Below are 22,388 nucleotides of genomic sequence, written 5' to 3' on the forward strand. Positions count from 1 at the left end.
GCACCTGCCACCATGCCCAGCTAATTTTTTCTATTTTTAGTAGAGACAGGGTTTCACCATGTTGGTCAGGCTGGTCTTGAACTCCTGACATTGGGTGATCCACCTGCCTCGGCCTCCCAAAGTGCTGGTATTACAGGCATGAACCTCTGCGCCCAGCCTAGACTTTGCATTTTTCATGCAAAGTCCATCTGAAAGAGAGACTACCAAGAAAATGATAGAACACTGATTTTGTGCAAACAGAAAAATACTCAGTACTGTTTCAGAATTATGGAGTAGACATGACTGCCCAGAATTATTATGATTTTCATAAGCTTATTACTGTATTTATGGATATGCGGTGTGCTTACTTTAGATTTTGGGGGTGGAATTTATTGTTATGAGAAAGTAATCTACATCATGAATGGCATCAACTACTTGCATAAAAAAACATTTTGATGTTAGGAAGGAAGATATACCTAAAGACACATAATGGGATAAGAGTTTGGGACCAGCATAGAGAGTCTTGGACGGAGAAAGTTCAAATACTCCCACTATTCTCCCTCATTTGAAGTGTGTGTGTGGGTGTGTGTGTGTGTGACAAAGACAGAGAGAAACACTATTTAGAGCTTTTTTATAATATAAATAAAAATATAATCATTAAATGTGAACTGTAAAAATCTTAAACAGAATTTTAAAATTTCACTTAGAAAACATATTCATAAAATTTGATATTTTAAATATATAAAGATCTAAACCATCTCAAATGAGCCTTTCTTTAATTTTTGGTAAGCTTTGGATTAAGCATATCTAGAAAGAGTTAGTGATAGTTTCTACTTGAATCAGATAAAATACTATCATAAAATGGAAAAATCTGAATATTTGTATATGTAAGTGCATATGTCTACAATTGAGAAAGGTTAATTCTTTTCTATATTACACTTGATAAACACAGTTATTCAAGTAACAATTCCAAGGGGCTTTCAGATTTTTAAAGCTAAGTATTGCATTTGTCTAAATAAATCCAAACTTATTTAAGAACTGTGAAACAAAGAGAAGAAACTGGATTCTTAAGTAAACCATACTTAATTGAATTGATCAATGTATGTTTGTGTGTATCTCCCATGCCAGATTTGAATGGTCTTCAAAAACAGAGAAAATGACATTCATATTGTGCCATAATACTTGATCATAAAAGGGGTATAATATATTTCTAATTTTAATTGAATTGAAACAAAATTTGTTCCTCCAATGACAACAAGTTAGAAAGCTTTATTATTTCTCTGGTCCTAGCAACAAAATAATTGAAAATTATATGTTTGTGTGTTAGTATACATATAAATATAAATATAAATATACATACACATACATATACATAGAGAGAAAGAGAGAGACAGATACAAAGAATAACAGAAAGAGAGAAGTTTCAGACATATCTATTAAATACTTGGAAATCCATCATAAAAATTCTCAAACTTTGAACAATATACTTTCTTATGTTATATTCTCCATTCTGTTCCAATTTCTTTAATGAAAAAGATCCACGTTATCACATTATTCTGTTTATCAAACAAAAAAATTGGAGAAAACTTTATTAAATGTAGAAATATTTTAATAAAATGTCTACTAGAATATGGTTATGGTTAATTTTGTAGTCGTATTTCACTATATGTATAATGTATGTACAATTACATATATTTAATTATGTAATACATCTATCTAATATATGTAAAATGGTTCTGATAAAATGATAAAATAATTTTAAAAACACTCATTGTGTTGATTGTTATTGAAATTATGAAAAATAATAAGAATTTCCAGCTCCCACCATACCAATATGATATTAATTTCTTATATATATATATATATGTATATTTTCTGACCATTTTCTACTTGGATAATTTTATTTTACATGTATATTTTACCTATAATTTAAACACTTTTTTCATCAATTTATACTTCAGATATGTGTGTGTGTGTATACATACATATATATATATATATGTGAAAAGATCAGTGTTTTTGGTATGTGTTTAGTGTCTTTAGAACTGTATACTTTTTTTTTTTTTTTTTTTTTTGAGACAGAGTCTCACTCTGTCGCCCAGGCTGGAGTGCAGTGGCAGGATCTCAGTTCACTGCAACCTCTGCCTCCTGGGTTTAAGCAATTCTCCTGCCTCAGTCTTCTGAGTAGCTGGGATTACAGGCATGTGTCACCACACGCGGGTAAATTTTGTATTTTTAGTAGAGACGGGGTTTCACCATGTTGGTCAGGATGGTCTCCATCTCCTGACCTCGTGATCCGCCCACCTCAGCCTCCCAAAGTGCTGGGATTACAGGTGTGAGCAACTGCGCCTGGCCCCAAAACTACACTTATTTTAAGGCTCTTATTATATAAGTTAATTTTCTCTTTTAAAGATAAGAGTATGCAACTAATAATAAAATTGCCTCCAGATGTTTTGCATTAGACCCAATGAAAGCTTACAGATAATTTCCAAAAGTACATTTATTAAAATTCAAGTCCCTTAGACAATTTCATATGCCAGAAACGTAAATAGGGTAGCTAGTCTTATCTTCTCATAGGAAGAATTTATGTAATTGCAAAACGTTTTAAAGTATTTGGAATTTTATTGTTTCCTTAAGTAAAAAGAAATTATGAAATGTTTAAAGTTAACATTTTGCTCGCATATGTGTTGCAGAATGAACCTAACAAAATGAGAAATAAATATTCTTTATAGGTTTTGCTACTGAGCAATAGGGCACAGGGAAAAGTTCGACATGGGTTCTAAAATCTGTCTTTGTTACTAGTTTTGTTACCACATGACAAGTACTTATATTAGGTAACAGATACAGCTATGTCCTGAATTGAGTGCAATTATTCCTACCTTGCAGGAATTGTTAGCTTCCAAAAGAGCATGAGTAAAGTGAACAGCACCCTGCTTACCACAGAGCAAATATTTTTTTAAATGGCACCATGCATCATAAATTTTCTGTGACCTGAATACATACATCATTTGATTTCCACAATTCTGTGAAGAAACAAAAGTTCAGAAAGAACGGCTTATTTACATCTTATAACACGTGGTTATAGGCTTTGAATCCAATAATTTGTGAAGCTCACATCACTAACTCATCTACAATTCTTGAGAACTGAATTTTTGTCTAAGTATTCACTGATCCAGTGACTTAGCTTTTTCTACTTTTAAGGATTTTAATTTGTAAAACGATAAGACTGAATTCTGTAATCTTTTTGCAATTATGGTTCTAAGAGATGAATAAATTTAAAAGATAAATAAAATCAGTTGTTTATAAAAATATATCAAAGAAGACAACATTTTTCCCTATTCTGTATTCTAACAAGTTGTCTAAATGGTAACAGAAATTTGAAGTCACTTAGTAATATAAATTAGGTTTTGTCACTATTCCTATACAGATAAATCATATTTTTCTGAATCCACATGAGGCTTCCACACAAAACTTACAGGAAACCTAATGACAATTACTTGAATAAATGAGCTTTATGGTTGTCTGGAAATATATTTCCAAACCAATGTGAGTAGATAATGCGTTATTTTAGTCAAAGAAACTCATTCAATAGGAAGCAGATTTTTCCAACAGAGGTAAAATGATATCAATAACTCAATGTTTATTTGATCATTTGCTTTTTATTTCAACGTAAGGTTTACTTCTCAGGTCGGGCGCAGTGGCTCACGCCTGTAATCCCAGCACTTTGGGAGGCCGAGGCAGGGGGATCACGAGGTCAGGAGATTGAGACCATCCTGGCTAACACGGTGAAACCTGGTCTGTACTCAAAATACAAAAAATGAGCTGAGTGTGGTGGCGGCGCCTGTGGTCCCAGCTCCTCGGGAGGCTGAGGCAGGAGAATGGCGGGAACCCGGGGGGCGGAGCTTGCAGTGAGCCAAGATGGCGCCGCTCACTCCAGCCTGCGCCACAGAGGGAGACTCCGTTTCAAAAAACAAAACAAAAGAAAACAAAAAATTTACTTTTCAAAAACATTTTGGAAAGTCGACACTAATAATTAAAAAGAACATTTTGGTTAAAGTATTGTAAAATATGTTATATTTTGTTTCAGATTTATTACTAGGATAACCCCAAATAATCCAGCACTAAATAATTTGCTAACTTTACCAATAAAGTTGTTCAAATTCCTTTAAAAATCCTGCACATGTACCCCCTAAATCTAGAATAAACGTTAAAAATAAAAGACAAGTGTTCAAATTTTCTTTGATTAATATTCTCTATACAATGTCAGGATCTACAGCACTACTTTATCTCTAGATAGAAAAAGAAAATTCGTCCTTTCTTACACATTCAATTCATTTGTATTTCAAGGAGGTATTGATTATTTCAATGACAAAAGGAGATAATTACAATGTCTTTGGAATTACCAAGGTCCTTTCAGAGAGCTAAACTCAGCAAAAGTACTAGTGACATTTTTAGAAACATTAGCAAATCTCAAACTAAATGTTTTTAAAAAGGACAATTGGCTTGAACATTTCAGTAAAATGTGTACAATTTTTTAAACAGCTAAATGTTTCTTTATCTTCATAAATAATATGCTCACATGCACAATTAAGTAACTTGTTTTAAATCTGGTCTTTGATACTCTATTGACAGACCCCATGAAAATGTATTGTACCAATTTAATGCAAATATGCATAAAAATGCTGGAATATAAGGCAGTGATATGTTACAGTTCACAAACAGTAGTGCTAGATGCAATATGTGCAGTAGAAAGGAGTTTTGCCTTTGCTGTGTCCTGGAAAACTATCCATTCCCTTTTCTACCAAAAAAAAAAAAATCAGGTTTATTGTAACAGAACTCTGTTGTAAAGGAGCTCAGTGCAGGTGAATTGAGTGGTATCTTTCCGCGTATACTGCCCACACCAAAAGAAAACAAAGCAAACCAAACCAATAAAAAAGAGAACCATGTGACATGGACCACTGAGTCAATACTGCTTGGTTTCTCTCATTCAATTTTATTTGCTTACATCTTCTTACCTCTAAAATAGAATCATGAAAATTATCATCCTAGACTAGGAGAGAGTGGTTACTCTACCTCTCAGCAAGAAAATACTCTTGAAAACAGCCTTGGGTTTTTGATGAGAGGACTTGTTACACTTATTTTCTTCACCAGATCAGGGGACAAACCTGGAGAACTAAGGTCAAAAAAATCTATCTAGTGTAAAGAGAAGACACCAACTCTTAGCTAGGACCAAGAAAAAAGAAAGAGAATGTAATGTTGGGGGATGGAAATGAAAATGTAACCTCTTTTCTGTCCCCGGGATTTTGTGGTTAACAAGAGAGAGAGGGAAGAGCAAAATAAACAACCAGACATGATCCCATAGTTTATCTCATTCAAGACAAACTTCAACAGAGATACATAAAATAATCGGAAAGAAATTTGGTTGTATATTATAAAGTTGTAGGACAGGCACTTCAAAATAAGATATTTTCAGGTAAAGGAGGAGCCCTAAGTTTAACTTTTCTAGCTGTCCTCAATCTCTCTTGACATGGACACTGAGTTGAGAATTCGTGGGTTTGTTTTGCATCCAGCTGAAGTTCAGCAGGAAGGTCAGTGATGGGCTGGAATGGAAGATGTGGCAGATATTGACACTTATGCATGAAAAAAATAATCGGGCCCCTCTACAAGGTATGTGTGAATACTGACTCTCAGTAACCAAATTGAAAAGTTATTTTACTGCCCCAAGTATAAAAATAATTTTCTGAATGTGAGGGTTCAAATTTTGCTTCTGAAGTTTTTGCTTGATGATTTGGTAGAGAATTAGATTATATGGCTCTTTTCATCACCACGTATGAATACACGTCCAATTACTTTTACCTTAGAGAAGATTAATGAAGTGTAAAAAGCATTTTTGTCAATTACATTAAAACAAACAAATGAATAGCAAAAATAAATTATGCGAAATCACAAAGCTCATTTGATTACAGTTTGGAACCCAGAAATCTAATTGACGTGACATCTCTTGCTCTTTCCTTTTCTTTTCTCCCTTGATTTACTTTGCAAAAAATGCTTTCTAGGTTATCATAAAACCCTTTGTTTTCATTACATTGCAAAGAGATTTGTTTCAGATGGAAATGTATTAATTCATTTTTCTGGCAATCTAAAACACCATTACATTTGCTTCATCTACATTTTTCACTATTTGAAATACCTTAGATAGATGGCAAAATAAATATGCATACACAAATATATGTGATTTTATCAAAATATTGCACATTGAAACCCTTCAATCTCACCACTGAGAATCTTTCATGTTTTTAATGAGAATTTGAGACTCAAAGTTTAGTGCTTACTAGTGCAATATTGGAACCATCTCAACAGTAAGTGTCTGTTGAAATAAACAAGGCTGTGACTTCTAGATCATTTCTTAGACCAAATGACAAGGCTTAAAAGGATTCTCATTCATAACTATGTAATTTTAAAACCTGTTAAAAGTAAATAGTTTCACATGTTGCCTGATAGAATTTAATGTCTCTTGGAAATACTGTCAGCGATACAGCCGAATGCTTCAACCATAGAAATTTGGGGAAATATCTCAATATCATAAAGAACAAACAATTCATCTTTCTAGAATATTCTGTGTTTAAAGACAATTTATGATAAGCCTTCTTGACACATTATGCATCTATAGACACACAATGCCTCTATTCTGTATAATTAAATGCAAACAATTATTTCTCCAGCACGTACTTGAAGTCAGTGACAGTAATCTCAATTTTGCAATACTTTTTGTTATAGACAAGTGTCTTGTAAGACTTGTATTTATTGCTTAATTAATATTCCATAGTCTCTACTAGTTACAAACAATAATGCCTTGCCACAACAATGGTTTGAAAACAGTTACTTCTTATTAAGGATGTTATTTTCAACAAGAAAAATTCAGGCCAGGTGCAGTGGCTCATGCCTGTAATCTCAGCGATTTCTGAGGCTGAGGGTGGCAGATGGTTGAACCCAGAATTTCCAGGCCTGCCTAGGTAGCATGGCAAGACCCCGTCTCTAAAATATTAAACAGAAAACATTAGCTGGGCCTTCAGTGGTGCACCCCAGTAGTCCCAGCTATTTGGGAGGCTAAGATGGGAGAATCCTTTGAGTTCTGGAGGTCTTGTCTGGATTGCGCCACTGCTTCCCAGCTTGGGCAACAGAGTGAGTCTCAATAAAAAAACAAACAAACAAACAAAATCAAAACAAACAAACAAAAAAAAAACGAAGAAAGACATAATTCAAAGATTTGATTAGGTGTTAAGTTATTCAGTAAAATAAGGGTTATTTGAGCACAAACACTGCAATACTGTGCCAGCAGACCTGATAACAGAGACAGCTAATAAGTGACAAACGGGTGGGTAGTGGTAGTGTACACACACTGGAATAAGGGATGATTCACAATTTTAGACTTCTAAAGTATTTAGTTCTGGAATTTTCCATTTAATATTTTCAAACCACCGTTGACTGTAGGTAAGATATACTGAGGGGAGTACTGTATTGCACCAAAATGTGTACATTGAAAAGCAGCCTTCAACATTTCTATGAAATCAGAACAAAGTAGTGAAAATGTATTGTTTAATTAGAATGTAATAATAAATGTATTAAAATATTTTGATATCTAACTTAAAAAAATGGATCCACAGGCACCTGTTTCTTTGTATTCATAGAACAAATTCTGTTGTTAACCTTTTTAAGGTAAAATAGTTAAGAGCATGATATGGCTGCTTGGAGAACCTTTCCTTCCTCACCAACCTAATAGGCGAGATGTCTTTGCTGATCAAAAGTTAAAACTCTCATGTTATAATTTGCTTTAAACTAATAGCAAAAATAACATAAAAACACATAATAAAACCTATTTAACAAAAATAACATAGTAATCTTCATAATCACATACTTTTTCTGAAACAGAACTATTTTAATATTACATTTTATTTCTGCCAAAGCGGTCATAGCAATGACATTTCTTTCTTCTCCCTGGTGATTGCATCAATGGGTATGGCACGAGGTACTACCTCCAAACAGTGACCCTCAAATATGTATCCTCAGTCAGTAACTCTCTACTGAGTTCGAGAGAGACTTTTTTCCTGCCTGCCAGTGTGACATTACTACTTGGATTTGACATTCAGAACTCAACACAGCCAAAATGAAACTCAAGATCTGTCAAAATGTACATTGAGAGAAAGGCATTGCTATCTATCCTGCAGTACAGGTAGATTCCTTTAAGTCATATTAGCTCTTCCTTGATCTTCACATTCCATATTCAACCATAACCAAGTCTGCTCAGTTATGCCTACTAATCCCTTTCAAATCTATCCATTGTTAAAAAACCGAGCCATGGCTACTCTCGTCAAAACTGCTCAGTGGCTGATGCTTCCTAGCTGACTTGGCCTCTACTGTACCCCACTAAGAGCAGCCCCAATGATGTTTTTGAATTGCAGATATTTAACTCACCCACACCTTGTAACCATACACACACACGCGCACACACACATCCTTCCCTGGATTCCCAGTGTTCTTAGAATAAAGATGGAAGTCCATTCAATGACTTACAAGACCCTGCATGATCTGCCCCCAGTGGTTCTCTAGTCTCATCTTGTGGGATGTGACCCCTTGCTCTGTGCTGGATACATCATTCTTCCTCCAGCTAAATATTTTCTGTGCGTGTTTCTTCCTTTGCCTGGAAATTTTTTCCGCCAGCACTCACACATTATTTTTCCCATGAGTCAAGTCAGACTTTGTTTCTCCTGGAAACCCTTCCTTGAACTCTTTGACTTGGTTGGTACGTACTGTTTCTCACTTGCATATCACCTGACACTCGCCTCCCTAGTATGCATTATAACTCCATTTGAATCAATTTGAGTGATTTGTTGATTAATTACTATTTACTTATATGTCCTAAATTCCTTAAAAATAGCCATAGTAGGTGCTCAATAAATAGACTGAATAAAAGTAATAATATATTACACAGCAGCTGTGTAAACATTTGGCACATAACATTACATTGGCCAGGCATGGCAGCTCACGCCTGTAATCCCCAGCACTTTGGGAGGCCTAGGTGGGTGGATCACTTGAGGTCGGAAAATCAAGACCAGGGTGGGCAACATGTCAAAACCCCATCTCTACCAAAAATACAAAAAATTAACCAGACTTGGTGGTACGCACCTATAATCCCAGCTACTCGGGAGGCTGAGGCACAAAAAAATTGGTGGAGCCTGGGAGGTGGAGGTTCAAATAATGTGAACTTTTTTCTATCTTAATATTTAAATATACACATGGCTTGAATTTTAAGGTAGTATACTAGAAACACTGGCAAAAAATAGCAAATTGATACTTGACCTCTGTTTCATGTTTGTTTCACAGGCATTAATAATCCCTATGCCTATCTCAGTAGCCTAGCAGAATGAGGCACTCCATGTTGATTCGGTATGTAAACACATTTGTTCAATATGGTATTTGCTTTAAGGATGACACACTGCTTAAGGAATATCAAACCAACTCCAAGCATGAAGTATGAATCATAGTCCGAATTTAAAAGCATAAATCAAAATTATCACCAGGAAAGACCTGTGTAATTACGAGATAAATTGTAGAGATAGTAGGAACAGGAGAATTAAGAGGGAGTAGAGAGCTTAGAACTTGGGAATACGATCTGTTTGAGAGAGAATTTGAGCTATTTCCTGAAACATCAAGTTGCCTGACTGGAGTGGATCATTTAGTCAAGGTAAATGGTGTGTAAACAGCAGGTCCGACCAGAGCAAAGGTGAGGCCATGCTGGTTAACTCCCTCCGAAAGGAAGTTTGAGTAATGTAATTTGACCTAGTCCTAGATATACGGAACATTTTTCAGGGATTTTTGATTTGGATAGCACAAATTAGATATGGAAATGAATGCCATGAGGCTATTTCAGTATCACTAAGTCATGTAAAGTGACGCTGCTTATAGTTTGTCAGTGGGAATAAAAAGAAGAAAATAAAGGGAAGAGATTAGAATCAATAGGAGAAAGGACTGACACCGAATTTACCTTGACATACAAGTTGACTCCAAAGTTTTATGATGTTTATATTTTTCTAAACATAGAAGGAAAATACATTTAAATTCAATTATGAACGTATTATAAAATGACAAGGTATGCCATCACTGGAAAAATAAGTCAAAAATTTAGTTAAGTAGATCAGGCATGGATGTGCTGTTGAATATAAAATAATCTGAATCCAGAATTTCTGGATTAGAACTGGTACAGAGGAAGAGCATCAGGCAACACATATTTAAACTACTGATCTTTTCTCACATATTATTTTAAAAAATTCAAATATAAATGCACATCTCTGATCTTCTCTGAATCTTGCATCATAGGAATCCCATTTGCTATTGTCAAAAAAAAAAGCAAATAGTAGGAGCAGTTCAAAAAAGAGCTGGCTTCCAAACAGAGAGGCCTCCTAATGTTTTCCCTTACCACAGAAGCCATTTCACTTCGTATCCTACACTGCAAGAAATTCCATCATGTATGGTTTCCCTTGAATTAACCCTTTAACTCTGAATCATGTTTAGGGGACTGTCAATTAGGCATTATATGTAATAATTAAATTAATCATCTGCTTTAAAAAAGTATCTTGTAATTGAGTACCTTGGAGAAGAATTGATCCTTTAAACCATTAATAAGGGTGGAGCGGAATTTTATCATATTACAGAATTTTTCTTGGTTCTTTAGTAGGCTTGAGCTCTGGAGGGAGAATAGGGAGAGGGTACTTTTACAATATGAAGGTTGCAGAAAAGGGAAGGGAATACAATATAAACTCTATAACTTAAATCTTTGGGGACTACGCTAATGGTTTCTCCTGGTGAATACCTAAAATATTTTTTACATCATCCACTGCATTGTTAAGTAGTACCTAGTATTTTATTTTGATTTACTATGTAAAACCATTTTTAAACATTTGTCTCATCATTATTTCACTTTCTACAGAACTCCTAAATCAATATGATGACCTGATGGGATATGAGTATTCATTTTTTTCTTTCTCTAAGTACGTTCCTCTTACAGTTAGCCAACAGCTGAAGTGATATCAAATTTGTAGTAAATATTTAACTTTATTTACTAGAGTAATATTCTAATGACTTTCTTTTATCAAACTTCTATAGGTGACTGGAAATGTGATACTTTTGTGGGCTCTAGAAAGATGAGGATCAGGATTGGGTCAATTCTGAACTTCCTTTCTGCCCTTTAAGTGCATAAAATGATTCTGAAAATAGAGTATGCCCTCAGTATATGCAAGCTTAATTGAACTAAATATGTTTTTGCCTCTGCCCCTAATCATTAATATATTTTAATCAATTTACAAGCTCTTTTGAAATGCAGAAAAGTGTTTTAAGTATTAGGACTGCATGGTGTTTCTTATCCTCTATCCAAGCTTCAAATCAATGTGTAATAGAGACTTTGCTATACTGATAGTTTTTAGTGGTAAGCAGGAAGATGTCCATATCCCAATTCCTGGAACCTATGAAGATATTTCCTTACAGGGCAGAAGAGAATTAAGGTAGCAGATGAAATTAAGGTTATTAATCAGCTGAATCTATTGTAGGGAAATTATCCTGGATGACCAAGGTTATTCCAGTGTGCTCACAAGGGTCTGTAAATGCAGAAGAGGAAAGCAGATGAGTGAGCAGCAGAGTGATATGACGTGAGAAAGACTCAAATAGGTGTTGTTGGATTTGAAGACGATAAGTAGCCAGTAGTACCTGGGAAGCCTCTAGATGCTGGGGAGGGCCAAAAAGCCAATTCTTCACCAGAGCATCCAGAAAAGAAAAACAGTCCTGCTGACCCCTTGATTTTGGTCTATTGAGAGTTATTTTAGAATTATGACCGACATGACTTTAAGTTAATATACTTATTGTTTTAAGTCACTAAATCTGTGATCATTTTATACTACTGAAATAGAAAACTAATATCCCCACCATTTCTATGTAGAGAGCATAGTTGTCGCTGTCTAGCCTAAATTAGTTAATGCCTTTCCTAGTTTCTCTCTGGTTTATTAGTTTCATGGTTCTAGAAGAAACTGTTCCATTTCTTAGCTAATATCACCAAAGTCAAGACCTTCTGAGTATATTGTCAGATTCAGTTCTCAGACAAAGCCTGAAGATCTCAGTAACGCTGTTTTAAAGAATGGGTGAATATGTTACTTCCTGTTGCTGTCTCCAAAATAGGAAATCTTAAATCATTTCTTTTATACCAATGCTTTTCTTTTGGGTGGGTTTCAAAAGAACTAAATGTATAGCACGTTCAAGGTTCAGTCCTCAGCCTCCGGGGCTGTTGTTCCCTTATCAAACCGTCAATCCATCTATTGGCAGATTTATTAAGGCTATTTTAAAAATTAAGCCTCCTAGATTTCTCGTCTCCAAATAGAATTTGAATCTGATCCTGCAGGCACTCACCTGACCTCCCCTTGAACCTCTATCCAGGGCTTCTTATTGTCTCTGCATGTGACTTCTTGGGTGACGCATACTAATGACTGCAGCTTTACCTCTGACACTGGCTTAGTCAGTTCTCCAGTTAGTTTGATGTTTGGAAATCATGATCCACTGCAGTGCTTGCTTGTGCTTTCCATATTTTAATGTTAAGTCATCTTTTATATGATCTCTCCTAGAAAACAATTTGCAGGACTAATCCCCAAATTCCTTATTTTTTTCAGTTCACCACTAGTTTTCATAATTAAGAAACAGTTACAGAAGAATTATCCTGAGTCATCAATTCTGATTCAAAAGGGAAACATTCCGTTTCAACAACAGATCTTCTGGGGATACAGTGGAAATCTATTTCGTATCCATTTAAAACTACTAGGATGTTCACACACATGAATTGGGACACATTTTTTATAAGTCCAAGAAGAAGTATTATTGTAGAGCCCATGTCAGATTTTCCACAATACTCTGCAGATGTCCCTCCTCTAAATAAGATTGCAACTAATGCAATACTGACAATTAGGATACCATTTTTTAGCATGAGCTACTGAGTTCACGAGAAGAAAGGGAACTGTAGTACATCTTCCTCTCAAAGTTTATGTTAAAGTAATGAAAATGTGGCAGGCACTGCTAGTGGCCTATGTAATAATCATGATCCACTCCCTTCTTGGTGACAGAGCTTGTCTGCAGTAACAAAGACAGGAATTTTCAGTTTCTTTCTTTTCTGCTGTTATTTTGGCAGCAAAGTTATGAGCATGATGTCAATCCTAACCAATGGGATTTTAGGAAAAGTGTGTTGGACATTTCTCACAAATGTATTTTTTATGTAATAAAGTAGATTGAGATTTACTCCCTGTCATTTATTACATGAATGTTGACATGCTAGGATGTGATGACGAGCTGTGGCAAAAATCTCTGACCATGAAAGAAAGTTACGAGACCAGAGAGGCAGGCACTCACACCCTTGATTTCCTCCTCTCTCGATCCCATTCCTTTTACCAGTGAGAGGATTTTCTTCAAGAGGTTTTTGTTTGTTTGTTTGTTTGTTTTTGGTCTATATTTGTATGCACTTATTGCATATGCACAAATAATTTTTAATATACTGAGATTAAATAAATATCTGCCTTTCCCTGGATCTATGCCTGGATCTTCCCATTAACAATATATCTTGGAGATCTGTCTATCATAACAAACACAAAAAACACTTTTTAAACTTCTACATAATATCTCTAAATAATTTGTACAAGTTTGTAGATGCAGCAAAATAGGTGAGAATTTAATTTCTCTGAGGATTGCTCTGAAATGCTCTTCACGTTTCAGAATATATATATGTATCCCATATATCCAAGATCTCTTTCCAAATTTATATTAGTGTATAAATACACACAAATACACACCTATATACACAGCCAAAGACACAAATGCATACACATATGATCACATATACATGCAAATAGTGATCTAGTTGATTCCAAGTCCTATTTGTGTATTTGTTCATTCCAGTGTATCACGCACTGTAGCCTTATGAAATGTTTCTGGAAGAGCAAATTATATTTCATCGTTTTCTCTCTATCATTAGATTGATAATTTCTGCATTTCTTCATGAAAATAAATTAGAAAATCAGCTTGTAACATTTCATTTAAAATTTCTATTTGGATTTCAATTTGGATCTGATCAAATTTATGTATTAATTTGATCTCACACAGATGTTTAGAAGAAGAATTTTTCAAAGCATTTGTTGTAAAATAATAATAGCCTACTAACTAATCAAGTGCAGTAAAAGTTTATATCTATATTAGTGATATTGATGAAGCAATATCAATAATTGACAAATTTGATATAATTTTTTTCTCAGTTGCTGCAAATAATGAATCTTTGCTGCAATCTCAAGATACTTAAAATTCTATGATAAAACTGTAGACTAGTGGAAAAAGTATAGGACATAGGGTCAAAATACTTGCTCCAAAATTTGACTTTGCTCTTACCTCCTTTGAGAGCTCAGACAACATTCCTAAAGTCTGTGTCTCTTTTTTCTTCCAATGTATAGTGAGGAATACTATTTCCAACTTTACAGGGTTGCTATGGGATCTAGTGAATCTATTTAGGCATTTTGGCGTTTAAGCATTCAATAAATAAACCTGCATGTGTACCCTTTAATTTATAATTACAGTAAAATATACAACTTTTTTAAAGAAGAAAACCTAGACATTTGCCTCAGTGGTCTTCCTTTTATTTATCTTTCCTTCTTTTTTTTCTTTTTTTTTTTTTTTTTTTTTTTTTTGACTCAACGCTTTTATTTCCAAAGATACAGGGAACCTGAGAGATTAAGTGATCTTGGAAAATGACAAATACAGTTAGTGGTAGAGCTGGAACTTGAACTCTGGCTTCTAGGGGAAGAGGCTGTCTTGGGTAAGACTCCCCCCAAAACAGATGCTGCACGAAAGATGTGGGAACAAATGGTTTATTTGGCAGGGGAATCACAAGGCATTGTGAGGGCATGGGAACGTGCAGGAAGCTACCCTGTGGGTGTCTGGAGCCCAGTCTTGCTGGGGAGTCTCTGAGAGACTGTGGAGAACACACCTCAGAAATGTCCCACTATGGGACAAAGAGTCTATGGAATTTCTCTGTCAACTTTGACTCCCCATTGGCTGCGGGCAGCGCTGTCGGGACTAATTCCACTTGCTGTCCATCTTCAGAACGGCTGACATACTTGTGCACCAGAAATGCCCTCAGAGAGAAGCCACGGGTCCACATCAAGCTTGTCCAATCCACCACCTAACGACTAACACAGGAACAGAAAACCAAACACCGCATGTTCTCGCTCGTAAGTGGGGGCTGAACAATGAGACCAGAGAACACAGGGAGGGGACATCACACACCGGTCCTGTGGGGGGTGGGGAGGGAAGGGAGAGCATCGGGACAAACAGCTAATGCATGTGGGGCTTACAACTGAGGTGATGGGGGAGCCGAGATCGTGCAGCTCACTCCAGCCTGGGCGACACAGCAAGACTCCGTCTCAAAACAAACAAACAAACAAACAAAAACAACAAAAAACTTAGGTGATGGGTTGATAAGTGCAACAAACCACCATGGCACACATAAGCTATGTAACAAACCTACATGTTCTGCACGTGTATCCTGGAACTTAAAGTAAAAAGTAAAAATAAGAAATAACACAAACACTGATAGCTGATGAACTGAAAAAAATAATTACAGAAATGTTTTAAGAAAGTTTACAAATTTGTGTTGGGCCACATTCAAAGGCATCCTGGGTTGTGGATTGGACAAGCTTGATGACTCTTTCTTTTTATCTAAATCTAGCCAATTTATTAATTCTATAAACTCTCACCAGAACCAAAACCATGAATAAAAGCCAGACATTACACATGTTACATAATTTTAGGTAACATTATTACATATGTGGCTGCTAGCCTTTGGATTTTGGATATGTAACAATTCTGTGTCTGAAGAGTTAATACAGATTTAATGTATCTTTCCAATCTTGAGAGAGAAGTAGCACAATGACCGATATTGTATAGTTCATTTTCCAAAAGATACCCTTCCTTTGGGGATGTTAAATGTTTAAGGCAATGAAAAAATACTTAACAAAAAAACAGTACAAGGAGATTTTTAAAAACAATAGCTTATTTGATAGTGCTAAAAGAAAAGCCCAGAGATTTTGTTTAGTTGTAAATGTTGGGCATATTATTATTGATACTATCACAAAAATGAATGTCCCAAATATTGGGTTGTGTCAGCTGTGCTTACTCAGTCACTTGCCTCTCAGCTCCTCAAATGTTTCCTCTTGGTTACCTGTAACTCAAAAGGTACATGGCAGACCCTGGCACATCAACAATAGCAAGGTCACCCAGGGTATTACTCAATGTTTATTTCATAGCTTTCTAGGATCTATCTTTTCAAACTGGTGACATTTATATGATTGTTTTCTATATTTTCCTACTGCTGTTTGGTTACAATGTTGCATTGTTTTATAAATTGTTATTCCTAGTGTTAAAAAATCTTGCATCTCTTAAATGCCTAAACCTTATTAATAATGCTTCCTTTTAGAGTTGTATGTAAATATCATGTTAAATTTTATTTTTTGTAATCACTTTAATCAGAAACAAGGGAATTAGCCAGCTGTTTGGAACTCATGTTAAGATGTAATTAAACATCTGATTGAATTTCTGTGCATAGCAAATAGCAGAGGCTAGAGGTTGTACAGAAAATAGACCACATTCGGTAGAAAAAAATAAGGCCTACAAGATGACAATCATGAGGGTGATACTGAGGGGTTTGTTCCAATATTTTGTGTCTGTCATAACTTTTCCCAAAAAGAAAATCCCATAGATTCCCAAATAACTTAGCATAACATGTAAATCACAGCAGACAAATTCCTTATCAACTGAAACATTACTTTAAACCTAACTATCAAGATATTCATACAATCTGTTCAAAGGAGTAGTGCACATTTAATACATTTTACAAGCTGGAATTATCAGATATTTTGTTATGGGATACTCCTTAATACTTCCTGCACTTTAGGGTAGATAAATAGGAACATGCACATAAACATTATTTGAAAATAAGTTTAAGTTGCACAAATGCAACCTGGAAGCACACACATAAGTTGTTTTACAAAAGAAATGTGTGTTTTAAAAAAGACTTTTAGGTAAATAGGGTATATCCAGAATAATTACAAAATGACTTATACAACTTTAGGTCTTTTGCTATACAAATATGGCTCAATATTACTTTCATTTTAAGTTATATATATTGAAACATGCATATGAAGAAATGGAAATTAAAACTTCATTTTAACATTATAGTACTAATATTAAGTCTTTGCTTAACTGACATCATACTCTGAAAAATCAAGGGTGTTTATTCAAATCCCTTGCAGTTTAGAAAAACAATTAAAAACTTTCAATCTCTGAACTTTATGTTAGAATTTGCATAGAGTATCACACTATTAATTCTTTTCATCCAGCATCACAAAGTGGACAATTTTTCATGCTTAAGAAGAAGATAAAATCCTCCATAACACATATGCCCAATCATGCAGTGAAATTTTATTTCCTGGACTTCTTCAGCATAAAAATTGTCTATTAATCATTATGTTGACTTTATGATGTAGACCATTGCCCAAAGGAATTCTGCAGTGATCCAAAGATTAATTTTATACGTGACCCCAAGTTGGACTTGAATCTAGACTTTGAAAATTATAATAATTCACTCACTAATATGATTATTTTTCATAATTCCTTGGAGGTTACAGTGATTCTGGTATATTAGTTAACATTGTTTGATAAGTTGCAGAAGTGCTACATTTCAGGGCATTGAAATTTGGCACATTATACCAAGAGTTTTCAAAGTCTAATATTACACCATTAGAAAAAGTTATTGTAATAGAGCAGTTCAAAAAGTTCCTATCTTACATTTGCATCGTATAAGATCATGGAACCAAGAGTTCAACAGTACTCTGCAACGTTTTCAAAAAATATGATTTTGTTTCTAGCCCAGAATTTAGAAGAGTATTTATAGTCACCAATTATAAGTTCAAAAGGTTGTCCAAAGACTGTCTTGTAAGTTGATAAAATCCCCTGTACACATTAAGTGAAATTATTATTTAGTTTTATAGGTTACATTCAATCCAAACTAATGGTGAATGGTTTGCAGGGTTTTGGCACTTTCTAACTCTGACGATGTAATTATATCCAATCCTATTAATATGCTTTCAACATCAGCTCATGACCCAAGCTCCAACTCTACTCCCATCAAGAATCTCATGTTCTACTGATAATAATCAACTCTGTTTCATAAACAACACATGCATTTCAGAATTTCCTTTTAATAATCTCTTTGCCTGATATGCTTTTAATATCTGAGTTCTTCATTCCCAGTTCAACGAACTCCACTGTCCAGTTTCACATTTCTTTAATTTTTTTTTATTTTTTATTATTATACTTTAAGTTTTAGGGTACATGTGCATAACGTGCAGGTTTGTTACATATGTATACTTGTGCCATGTTGGTGTGCTGCACCCATCAACTCGTCAGCCCCCATCAACTCGTCATTTACATCAGGTATAACTCCCAATGCAATCCCTCCCCGCTTCCCCCTCTCCATAATAGGCCCCGCTGTGTGATATTCCCCTTCCCGAGACCAAGTGATCTCATTGTTCAGTTCCCACCTATGAGTGAGAACATGCGGTGTTTGGTTTTCTGTCCTTGCGACAGTTTGCTCAGAATGATGGTTTCTAGCTGCATCCATGTCCCTACAAAGGACACAAACTCATCCTTTTTTATGGCTGCATAATATTCCATGGTGTATATGTGCCACATTTTCTTAATCCAGTCTGTCACTGATGGACATTTGGGTTGATTCCAAGTCTTTGCTATTGTGAATAGTGCCACAATGAACATATGTGTGCATGTGTCTTTATGGCAGCATGATTTATAATCCTTTGGGTATATACCCAGTAATGGGATGGCTGGGTCATATGGTACTTCTAGTTCTAGATCCTTGAGGAATCACTATACTGTTTTCCATAATGGTTGAAGGGGGCCAATATTCAACATTCTTAAAGAAAAGAATTTTCAACCCAGAATTTCATATCCAGCCAGACTAAGTTTCATAAGTGAAGGAGAAATAAAATCCTTTACAGATAAGCAAATGCTTAGAGATTTTGTCACCACCAGGCCCGCCTTACAAGAGACCCTGAAGGAAGCACTAAACATGGAAAGGAACAACCGGTACCAGCCATTGCAAAAACATGCCAAAATGTAAAGACCATCGATGCTAGGAAGAAACTGCATCAACTAACGAGCAAAATAACCAGTTAATATCATAATGACAGGATCAAGTTCACACATAACAATATTAACCTTAAATGTAAATGGACTAAATGGTCCAATTAAAAGACACAGACTGGCAAACTGGATAAAGAGTCAAGACCCATCAGTCTGCTGTATTCAGGAGACCCATCTCACATGCAGAGACACACATAGGCTCAAAATAAAGGGATGGAAGAAGATCTACCAAGCAAATGGAGAACAAAAAAAAGCAAAGGTTGCAATCCTAGTCTCTGATAAAACAGACTTTAAACCATCAAAGATCAAAAGAGACAAAGAAGGCCATTACATAATGGTAAAGGGATCAATTCATCAGGAAGCGCTAACTATCCTAAATATATATGCACCCAATACAGGAGCACCCAGATTCATAAAGCAAGTCCTTAGAGACTTACAAAGAGACTTAGACTCCCATACAATAATAATGGGAGACTTCAACACCCCACTGTCAACATTAGACAGATGAATGAGACAGAAAGTTAGCAAGGATATCCAGGAATTGAACTCATCTCTGCACCAAGTAGACCTAATAGACATCTACAGAACTCTCCACCCCAAATCAACAGAATATACATTCTTCTCAGCACCACATCACACTTATTCCAAAATTGACCACATAATTGGAAGTAAAGCCCTCCTCAGCAAATGTAAAAGAACAGAAATTATAACAAACTGTCTCTCAGACCACAGTGCAATCAAACTAGAACTCAGGACTAAGAAACTCAATCAAAACCACTCAACTACATGGAAACTGAACAACCTGCTCCTGAATGACTACTGGGTACATGATGAAATGAAGGCAGAAATAAAGATGTTCTTTGAAAACAATGAGAACAAAGATACAACATACCAGAATCTCTGGGACACATTTAAAGCAATGTGTAGAGGGAAATTTATAGCACTAAATGCCCACAAGAGAAAGCTGGAAAGATCTAAAATTGACGCTCTAACATCACAATTAAAAGAACTAGAGAAGCAAGAGCAAACACATTCAAAAGCTAGCAGAAGGCAAGAAATAACAAAGATCACAGCAGAAATGAAGGAGATAGAGACACAATTTCACTTTTATCTGCGTTGAGAAATGTGATCTGAAGCTAAGTTTCTTCTTTAACCTGTTCCCACAACATTTTGAAGTTATTTCATTATCTTTTAAATTATACTTTTGTGTGGACCTACATGCTCTCATTAGGTGGAAACTACTTAAGGCCACAAAGACTGTCTTGTCTATGTAATATTTTTTACATCTTATGTATAACTCTTAGATTTTAAAAATATTTGAGCAAATACTACCACAAATATTCAACATATAGTAATTATTACATTTTGCAAAATAATACATATGAAATTTCTACTACTTTTTTTAGAGTTAATAGATGAGATGAAGTCTTATTTGAGTAAATTTCTATTCAGTAATGTTATTATTTTTAACCTCAATATCCTGGATGCAATGAAATTCTAACAGTGTTAACTTCATACTGATTATAAAAACACATAGGTAACTGCATGCATATTGGTCTCATGTAAATCAAAGTTTATGTTTGGAAATTGTACTAAATCTAAAATTGCATCAGCAACACCAGTTACAAACAACTATCATGTTAATCCACACTCATTCATTCACCCACAGTTCAACATCTGGTTCATCGGATTATTGAATTTTTCTTATAATTTAAGTGAAGTGACAGGCCAATTCAGGCGACTGATTTGACCTTGTTTCTGCTACTGACTTTTATTGAAATTACCCCAACAACCCGTGTTTCGACACTGTACTAACATGCCCCCCCACCCAGTGGTGTGTTTGGCACAGCACAGGGACAGAAATTCAGAGGGGTTTTTGAGAAGGGAATGAGGACAGAAGCACAGGCTTTCACAATTCCAAGAGAGAGACAGCATTTCTTTAAGGAAAGAAATATGGTTGCAGTTGCATATATGCATATAAAATATTCCTCCCTTCTTAAGGTAACTTGTCAAATTTTAAAAGTAAAGTTGAAAACCCCACCAAAATGTTTTGTTAAAATCTGTCAACTTTCTGTTGCCCTACCCAAAATTTTAGTTGTGCATTCTATAGATGAATTGTATCTTTATATGTGACTTCTATAAGATAGTTATATAGGCCATCAACTTAAATATTACACACACGTATGTGTGTGTGCCTATATATCAATGTGTCTATATGTGTGTGTGTGTGTGTGCGCGTATATATACATGTATACACTAATTAAAAATAATTTACCCAAAACAATAATGATTTTCAGTTGTTGGATTTATAAATTACATTTTACTGTAATAGAATTACTAGGGACATTAATCAACTAGGTCATCAACTCTGATTTTATAGGCTTTGCTCTTTAGTTAAATTAGATCATCCACTGGTGAGGAATAATATTTTTTCACAGCCATTGGGGCAAACCTGAAAATATAATGATCTTTCATCTCCAAAGGACTGTCAGTAGCAATTAACGAGATTTATTATTAAAATGTCTAAAATCACAGACTCTAATTTTCTGCTTCAGTGTATGAGACTGTACCATTATATTTGCTAAGAAAATTTACATAATTTCCAAGTTTAAAGTATACATGAACTTCAAGTATTCATTCTCTCTTACAGCAAATGTACAATCACATTTTTGTAATATGTTTTCCCAGGTTGTAAAATTGTGGCAAGGAAAAGTATAATTGTAACTTTCTCAATAAAGTTATTTTTTTAAGAAATGCATTAGAAAAACTGACATATTTTATTTTTTAAGCTAACTTTAGCTAATAAGACTTAAAGAAACTCTTTCAAGCTTCACCCACATCTTCAACACATAATATATATTCAAAGGTTTATAGCAGATTCACATTTTAAGAATAAATAACAGCAGTAATAGAAATGCATCATTTGGATTTAAAATTAAAATACCTTCCTAGCAATTAAATGGAGTGTCTCATTTAATCCTCAGGATACTGGCATTATTTGCATTTAATGAATGTGATAACTGAGATTTAAAGTCACTCAGCGAGTAAGCAGTTGAGCCAAGAGTTACAGGTTGATCTGCTGAATTCCGTAACTTGCTTCCTTCCTACTTCTTTATTTT

General features: G+C 34.8%; 1 protein-coding gene and 1 long non-coding RNA gene across 7 annotated transcripts in view; one reads left to right on the plus strand and one right to left on the minus strand.

The window, feature by feature from the left end:
• ROBO1 (roundabout guidance receptor 1) overlaps positions 1-22,388 on the minus strand; it is a 1,151,573-nt gene that overhangs the window by 902,946 nt on the left and 226,239 nt on the right. The gene's annotated exons all lie outside the window — the stretch shown is intronic.
• The window catches only part of LOC103880850, a 60,874-nt gene that overhangs the window by 38,146 nt on the left and 340 nt on the right, over positions 1-22,388 (plus strand). Inside the window, exons 3-4 of one of the 2 annotated variants that reach the window (XR_004181430.1) lie at positions 5,550-5,646; positions 9,361-9,423. This is a non-coding gene — a long non-coding RNA (uncharacterized LOC103880850). The remainder of the gene's footprint in view (positions 1-5,549; positions 5,647-9,360; positions 9,424-22,388) is intronic. The other variant, XR_004181432.1, reaches the window with a different exon arrangement.

Source organism: Papio anubis, chromosome 2 (assembly GCF_008728515.1).
Source record: "Papio anubis isolate 15944 chromosome 2, Panubis1.0, whole genome shotgun sequence".
In the NCBI taxonomy this organism is placed as follows: domain Eukaryota; kingdom Metazoa; phylum Chordata; class Mammalia; order Primates; family Cercopithecidae; genus Papio; species Papio anubis.